Here is an 8869-nt window from a genome sequence, read left to right on the forward strand (position 1 = left end):
TCCCATAGGGCCGTTGGTGTAGCGCCTTTACTTGTTGACATGCCAGGCATCTCTCCACAAATGCCGCAACATGCTTTTTCATACCGTTCCACCAAAACTGTCTTTTCAAGTCTTGATACATTTTGGTGCTCCCTGGATGAGCAGCGTATGGGGTTTCATGTGCTTCTCTCATGATTTCCATCCTCAGGCCTTCATCCTTAGGCACACACAACCTTCCCTTGTATGTGAGACCATTATCCGCTGCCTCACGAAAATTTCCGAGTTCACCCGTCCTCACTTCTGAGCGAATCTTTTCTAGTAACGTATCTCGCCGTTGAGCTTCTACAATTCTGGCTCTTAAGTCGGGTTCCATCACCAACGTGGCTACTATTCCTTCCACAGTCTCGGGCATTCTCACTACTTCCAACCGCATCTTACTGAACTCTTGGATTATACTCTCCTCGACAGTAAGAAAGGTGGCCAGCTGAGATTGAGACTTCCTACTAAGAGCATCGGCCACTACGTTTGCTTTTCCCGGATGGTAATTTATACCACAATCGTAGTCCTTCACCAACTCGAGCCACCTACGTTGGCGCATATTCAGCTCCTTTTGCTCAAAGAAGTACTTTAGACTCTTATGGTCCGTGTATATCTCACAACGGACTCCATAGAGATGGTGTCTCCAGATTTTCAAAGCATGCACCACAGCTGCCAGTTCCAAGTCATGCGTCGGATAATTCAGTTCATGGGGCTTCAATTGTCTCGATGCATATGCAATCACTTTCCCCTTCTGCATAAGCACACATCCTAGTCCCACCTTCGACGCATCCGTATATACCGCATAGTCAGTCTCTGGCTCCGGCACAGCTAGGATTGGTGCGGTGGTCAATTTCTCCTTCAACAACTGAAAGCTCGCCTCACATTCTGGCGTCCAAATCATCTTGACTCCCTTTTTCAGTTGTTGCGTCATTGGCCTTGCTATCTTCGAGAATCCCTCGATGAATCTTCGATAATAGCCCGCCAGTCCTAAAAAGCTTCGGATTTCGTTTTGTGTAGAAGGTGACTTCCACTCCTGCACCGCTTCTACCTTGGCCGGATCTACACGAATTCCATCTGAAGTTACTACATGTCCAAGAAAATTTACTTCCTTGAGCCAAAACTCGCATTTACTGAACTTGGCATATAGTTTCTCGTCCCTTAGAGTTGCTAGGACGGTTCTCAAGTGCTCTTTGTGCTCCTCCTCGTTCTTTGAGTAAACAAGCACGTCATCGATGAAAACCAGGACAAACCGATCCAGAAATGGATGGAACACGCGGTTCATAAGGTCCATGAACACTGCCGGGGCGTTCGTCAGTCCAAAAGGCATTACAACGAACTCATAATGACCATATCTTGTTCGGAACGCCGTCTTGGGTACATCTTCTCGCCGAACCCTCAACTGATGGTACCCAGACCTCAAATCCATCTTAGAGAAGACTCCTGCCCCTCGAAGTTGGTCAAACAAGTCGTCTATCCTTGGTAGTGGATACTTGTTCTTCAGCGTTAGTTTGTTTAGCTCCCGATAGTCGATGCACATCCTCATCGTTCCATCCTTCTTCTTTACAAACAACACTGGTGCTCCCCATGGTGACACGCTAGGTCTAATGAATCCCAATTCCAGTAGCTCTTGCAGTTGCACCTTAAGCTCCTCCAACTCTTTTGGCGCCATTCTATAAGGTGCTTTGGATATTGGTGCCGATCCGGGCTCCAGATCGATCGTGAATTCTACTTGCCTGTCGGGTGGGGGTCCCGGCAATGCATCGGGGAAGACATCGGGATATTCACTCACTATCGCCACATCTTCTATCTTCCTGTCTTTCTTCTCCTCCCCATTCAAATAAACAAGGTACGCTGGACATCCCTTCCTCATCATTGTAGTGGCTTGCAGCGCAGAGATAATGGACTTGCGTCGGCTCATTGGGACTCCGTGAAACTTCATCGGCTCTTTTCCGGGGGTTTCAAACGAAATTTCCCTTTCTCTACAATGAAGGGTAACGTGGTTCTCCGCTAACCAATCCATACCCAAGATTATGTCTACGCTACCCATCGTCATTACTTGCAAATTATAAGCCACTAAACTGAGTTCACCTATTCCAAAGTTCACACATGCACAAGATCGGGATATATCTATAGCCCCGCCTACCGGTGAGGTCACACTCATAGTGGGTTCGGTCTTAACAGTAGGTAATTCCAAAGTATCCACACAAGACGTTGATATAAAGGAATGCGACGCACCCGTATCAAACAAGACAACTATAGGCATATTGAGAAGTGTGCCCATACCTGCCAAGTTTCCTTGCCCAAAGGTTTCTTTCCCGTTTGCCGGCTGCTTCTCCCTCAAGGCGTAGGCCCTTGCTTGCGATGGTAATCCTTGGCGGCGTTGTTGCGGTGGAGGTGCAGGTAGTGCCTGGGATTGTGGACGGAAACCTAGCTGGTTCTGTCTCGTTCCCGTTCCCATGTGCTTGTTTGGGCAATTTCGGATGTAGTGGCCACTCCCACCACAGTTGAAGCACCTAGGGTCTCGACACTCCCCGGTGTGATACTTGAAGCACCTTCCACATTGAGGGTTCCTCGGCGGAAAGTTTGCCCTCGGTTGGAAAGTATTCTGTCTCCCGCCATTGTAGGGTGCGTTCCTCATGTGTTGTGGCCTCTTACCACCATACTGAGCCTGGTCACCATCCCACCTCCTCTTCTCTTGGTGGCCCGGCTGAGCTTGTAGAGGTGTCGCGTTTGCTGTTGCCACAACTCTTGGCTTAGGGAGTGCATCTTCCACGTCCAGTGCACAAGTCAAGATCTCCGAGTAGGAGAGTTCTCCTCGACAGGCCAATGCGGCCTTTATCTCATCTCTGAGCCCGGCCCGGAACTTCACCGCCCATTTCTCATCGGTGTCCATCAACTCGGGCGCATATCGTGCCATCTGCGCGAGGGCTCGGTCATACTCGGTTACAGTCATTCGGCCTTGGCTTAGTGTGTGGAACTCTACCACCTTGGCCCGTCTGTACGTCTTTGGAACATACTTGTTATCGATCTCCACTTTAAACTCCTCCCATGTTAGCGCCTCCAGGCGGGCAGGATTCATAGTTCTTTGCCGAGTCTCCCACCAGTAATCGGCAGCACCTGACAGTTGAAAGGTAGCGCCAGCAATGCGCTCCCTATCTGTGCACTCCATGACCCTGAAGATACGCTCGAGGCCGCGTATCCACTCTTCCGCTTTGGATGGGTCTCCTTGTCCGTCAAATTTTGGGGGATTCTGCCTTGAGAACGTAACTATGAATCTTTCTTGTTGAGGCGGGGGTGGAGGTGGTGGTGGCGGTGGTGGTGGAGGTGGTGCCTCCACGTTGGGTCCTTGTCGTGGTTGGCGTGCACGTCTTGGCGGCATTCTGATTCAATATCCAAAAAGTGTTACTACAATTCTCATCCAAAATTACCACTTTCTCAAAATTTTCTTATAAAATCTTCATGTAGTATAAGATGCAACACATAGGATATAAATCAAAATCAAATTCTCATTAAAAGAAAGAAGGCCAACATTGTTCCCAAGAGTAGATCGTACTGAAAGCAAAAACTGAAAAGACAACGAACTATTCTAATTCTAGACTACGACTCTATCATCCTCATCCATAGGCCCTTCCTCCGGGTCTTCGTCGTCGTCCTCCTCGGAGTTCCCTGGCAGAGCCTCCTCATAACCAGCTTCATACCCTTGTTCACCCTCGTACATGCTCACATACTTGTCCTGATACACGACCCTCTCTTCCACCTCCTGTGGGGGCTGTTCCTCTCGAGAGTCCACCAGTGCACAATACACGGCTTTCCGAAAGCCAGCCATGTCACCCACCATGTCGTCGGTAGCGGGCTCATGCCACGTGTACCTCCTCGCCGTTCTTTCGGCCCACTCCTTCCAGCTATCGGGAAGCAAATCTATTAGCTTCTCAATGCCGTCATGCTCTGTCACTCCGAACTCCTGAGCTGCCCTCCAGAGGGTGTCGAAGTGTGCCACGAACTCGATCAACGGTACGTGATCCTTCTTCCGGTACACTCTATAATCCCTGAGCACCCTCTGTGCCCTAAGTCTATCGCGATCACTCCGTCGCGGGGTTCGGAACATACGCGCCATCTATAGAAAAACAGAAACAACCGCCTCGCGTATAAAAACAGAGTGCATAACCGAAGAAGAGAGAGAGAGAGTGTGTATGCACGTATCGCTGTTCTAACCCAAACCCGCTGGTGTTCAAAGGCCAAAAGCTCTTATCTATCATAGGTCCAAGAAGCACTAGTGAAATTCTATCACGTCTAAGTTCAAACATTCAAAAGGCCAACACATACTCACATAAAAGCTCACATCAACATTCACGTCATCATATCATCACACATCAGCCACATGCTTTCATATAAGTTCATCATACATCAACAGTTCATAATACCATAACAGTTCATAACTCAAATAATTTTCAACTTTTCCACATCACGTTGTACCCTTCCACATGTCTCAACATTTACTTAAACTTTACATAAAAATCATTTTCAACACCAAAATCACAATTTCCTCCACTTCCATATACTTTCCAAAATTTCGAAATTTTCATTACCTCATTTCAGGTTGAGTGCGATGAGTCGGATGTTGAGCCAATGACACTTTTGAAAACTTACTCCAGTCAGAAAAAGAATTTTTTTGGGTCCAGAGCAGAAAGAGAAAACCTAGGCTCTGATACCACTCTGTCACGCCCGCATTTCCTAAGGATAGGAAGTACGGTGGACCGCGACTAGGGGAGGAATAAAGAAGCGGGGAAGAAAGGGGAGAACAGGAATATTTGACCCAAAAGCATTTATTAAAAAGAAGTTCACTTCAAACATTGTACTAAGAAGACATTTCTAAAGTTAATGTAAACAGAGTTAAATAAAAACAATGTATCGGATTACAAAGCAGCGGAAAAGACCAAAAGACAGATGATGCCGGGTATGACGACACGACACCATCCAAAGACCAAGTAAAACACTCATTTGGCTTTCACTGCTCAACATCCGTCATCCCCATCGCCGCTCAACCTGCACATTAAGAAAACAACATGCAGGGCTGAGTACTTATTGCACTCAGTGGACACACGCCAAAATCATAGTTTGTCATGCCACATCAGTGTAACCTTGGGGTTTTAAGTGTAAGAAAGTAACCCAAGTACACAAAATATATTTCATAAATTCGACTGCGCAGTCATTTTCAGATATTGCCACCCTTATTCCCACTATCATACACTATCTGATCCAACCATGACAAGGGGCGTGGCCACACCCCAGGTCAACTAGACCGGCCAACTTGCTCTCAGATGGCTCCCGGTCTCGTGTACACTAGCCTGAGGGTTCGCAGCCCAACAGACCCGAATTCGATTAAACATATGTGGTAAACCACTTCAGATAGGTTTCAAAACAAAACAATTGGCAAGACAAACAGTTCACCTCCATAAACATTTCCGGAACAAAGTCCGTATTTAAAGATAACCCACATAAAAGTAGGGTAGAAAAGCCCACCTCGATTGCTTAGCTTTTAAAACAGTTCCCTTCAACCACACTTTCCTCGTAAAAGATCACCCTTTTTGAAAGATAAATAAATCATGATTAGAGTCAGGGTAGACGATGTTTAAACGACAATGCATGATTCCTACGTGGACGACTTCAACATCTAGCACGTTACACGAACACACACTTAACAACATCTCATAAGCCAAACACACAAAGACACGCCCGAAAACACACCCCGCACGCACCCGACACGCATACGACGTACTCAAAACGCGCACACGACACACACACAACACTCAAACTCCTGGCATACCCTTACTGTGCAACGGCTCACTTGGCTCGGAAAAAGGTTCAGAAAAAGCTCGGAAAAAGGATCGGCGTCTCGGCCTGGCTCGGTGTCTCGGCCGCCTGGCTCGGCACCTCGGCCGACCGTCTCGGCCGCCTGGCTCGGCACCTCGGCCGACCATCTCGGCCGCCTGGCTCGGCACCTCGGCCGCCTGGCTCGGCACCTCGGCCGACCGTCTCGGCCGCCTGGCTCGGCACCTCGGCCGCCTGTCTCGGCACAGCTCGGCACCTGACTCGGCACAGCTCGGCACCTGTCTCGGCACAGCTCGGCACTTGTCTCGGCACAGCTCGGCACCTGTCTCGGCACAGCTCGGCACCTGTCTCGGCACAGCTCGGCACTTGTCTCGGCACAGCTCGGCACCTGTCTCGGCACAGCTGCTCGGCACCTCGGCCGACCATCTCGGCCGTCCGGCTCGGCACCTCGACCGACCGTCTCGGCCGTCTGCTCGGCACCTCGGCCGACCATCTCGGCCGCATGCTCGGCACCTAGTTTACACCCCTTTTCCTCTGACCCCCGATTCTCAAACCCTATACGACAAACACACCACGCATTCTACATCCCAAAACACACCCAAACACCTGGGATCATCCCTTCCAGACTCTCCACAAAACTGCCCTAGGCTGAACCCAACAACTCTCGGCCAACACACACGAAAACTCTCGAACCAAACACTGATTCCTCCGAGCCATCTCTTGGCCAAACACACCCACATACATCACAAAAGCACAACACACAGAAACACACCCAAAGCACACACAAACAACACCCAGAACACACCACACGCAGAACTGCGCAGTTAACTTGCAAAAATCATAGTAAAATCATACGACATCCAATGAAGCTGAAATTTACACACCACACCGAAGACACATCCAAGTTTAAACGGTTAAAATTTCGTACCAAAAGGAGATCGTTTGCTCAGTCAAAACGGGGTCGGAACCCACTGTCAGTTACCAACAAAACATGCTCGACAACAACACATAATCACAAAACCTATTCAGCATCTAAACCTTCCCAAAAACGTCCTACATGCATGTTTTTTCGAATTAAACGAGAGTTGAGGCCTTGTATTACCTTTCCCGGATAGTTCAACGTGGTGAAAAAGCTTTACTTCCTCTTACGACTCCGATTCACGACGAAGGGGGTATCACCTTGAGGAATCCAAGAAGATGATGAGAGGGAGTGAATGGAAGAAGGTAAAAACCGAGAGGGAGAAGGAGAGAGGAAGCTTACCGGTGTTGAGAGCAATTGCAAGAGAGAAAAGAGAAAAACCGATGTGGGGAGAGATTGGAAAGGGGATGATGTATCGGTTAAGAGGGAGTGGGGAGGTTGAGAAAGTAGTGGGGAGGGGGAGAGAAACCGAGAGAGAGAGAGAGAGAGAGATATATTTAATTTATTAATTAGGATATTAATTTGCTTTTCAAAAACCATAATTAAAGTAAAACAAATAAAACATACCACACCATATCTTAAACAAGATATTCACAAAAAGCAAACACCCTTTAATTAAAAAAAAACGGACATTACAGAAACAACACAAATGAAATCCACGAGCTCAAAGCCTACCTCGAGAAATTCGGTTATCTCACTATTCAAACAAAACCCATGCCACTGATGATGATTTCGATGATACCCTGGAATCAGCTATCAAAACCTACCAGAAAAACTTCCACATCAAACCCTCAGGTATCATAGATGATGAAACGATATCGAAAATGACAGCCCCACGATGCGGGGTGCCCGATATTGTTGACGGCACCAACTACATGCAACCCTGTGACAATAAACACGAGTCGAGCTCGAGCAACATCCACATAGTATCTCACTACAGTTTCTTTCCTAGATGGCCATCTTCTAAAACCCATCTCACTTATAGATTTGTGTCCAACTATCCCACAAATGCAATTCCCCCTGTGGTAAGTGCCTTCAAAAGTGGGATGCTGCAACCCACTTTTCCTTTTCACAAGTCCAAACCAATCAATTCTCTGATTTGGTTATAGGGTTCTTTAGAGGTGATCACCAAGATCAATACCCTTTTGATGGCCGTGGCGGAACTCTAGCTCATGCATTTGCACCAACAGATGGAAGGTTCCATTATGACGCGGACGAGTTGTGGTCCGTTGGGCCAGCTCCGGGCTATTTTGACCTTGAAACCGTTGCAATTCATGAAATCGGACACCTTTTAGGGCTTGGGCACAGTGCAGTTAATGGAGCAATCATGTTTCCGTCGATCGGAGCTGGACAGACTAAGAACTTGCATCCAGATGATATTGAAGGAATAAGAGTTCTGTACAATAAATAAATGTTATGTTTAATCCGTCATAGTAAGTATTAATGTTGTGTGTGAAAATAATTTTCCTATGTTGGAATTTGTAATAGTGTCTAAGGTTACTCGTGCGCTGATACAGACTTGGCCTTCTCCAAGCCCGTAGAGGCCGAGCAGCCCATGTGTACGTCCTAATAGAGTCGAGCATGATATAAGCTCCTTTCCGGGTTTTCTTTGTCGGTTCTTTCCCGGATCGCAAATAAGTCAGAACCGCATAGGGTTGCTAGAAGAGTCTATATATACTGCCGCTTGTATTATTTTCATAATCAAGCATTAATGAAATTTAATTCGAGTTCCATGGCTCGTATTGTGCAGATAATCATGTGATAACTGTTCATGGCTAACCCCTCCAACTAAAATAAGCTTATAACTTAGTTCTGGATTATATCTTGATATTATTTTATCTAACAAACTGAACACCAATACACCACCTATGTGTTTGGTCATGTCAGTTGCTTTAATTTGTGAAAGAACCTAATCATATGTTAACAATGTACCAAATTGTGACGGTTCATTTTGGGAACCATACCATTGAATATGCGAAAGGGTGGTTTATGTGATCTTGTTGATCTCAGGTATGCAAGTAGGAGTGAGGACCATCGTTTTCGTTTGATTATAATTTTCGTGGTCAGACTTGGATTTTGATAATAAAATTATATTCTCAAAAA

The 8869-nt window shown here is 46.9% G+C and overlaps 1 pseudogene; it reads left to right on the forward strand.

The window, feature by feature from the left end:
* LOC121784069 overlaps positions 1-8483 on the forward strand; it is a 29154-nt pseudogene extending 20671 nt beyond the window's left edge.
* Positions 8484-8869: the final 386 nt, after the last annotated feature.

This window comes from Salvia splendens, chromosome 21 (genome assembly GCF_004379255.2).
Source record: "Salvia splendens isolate huo1 chromosome 21, SspV2, whole genome shotgun sequence".
NCBI classification, from domain to species: domain Eukaryota; kingdom Viridiplantae; phylum Streptophyta; class Magnoliopsida; order Lamiales; family Lamiaceae; genus Salvia; species Salvia splendens.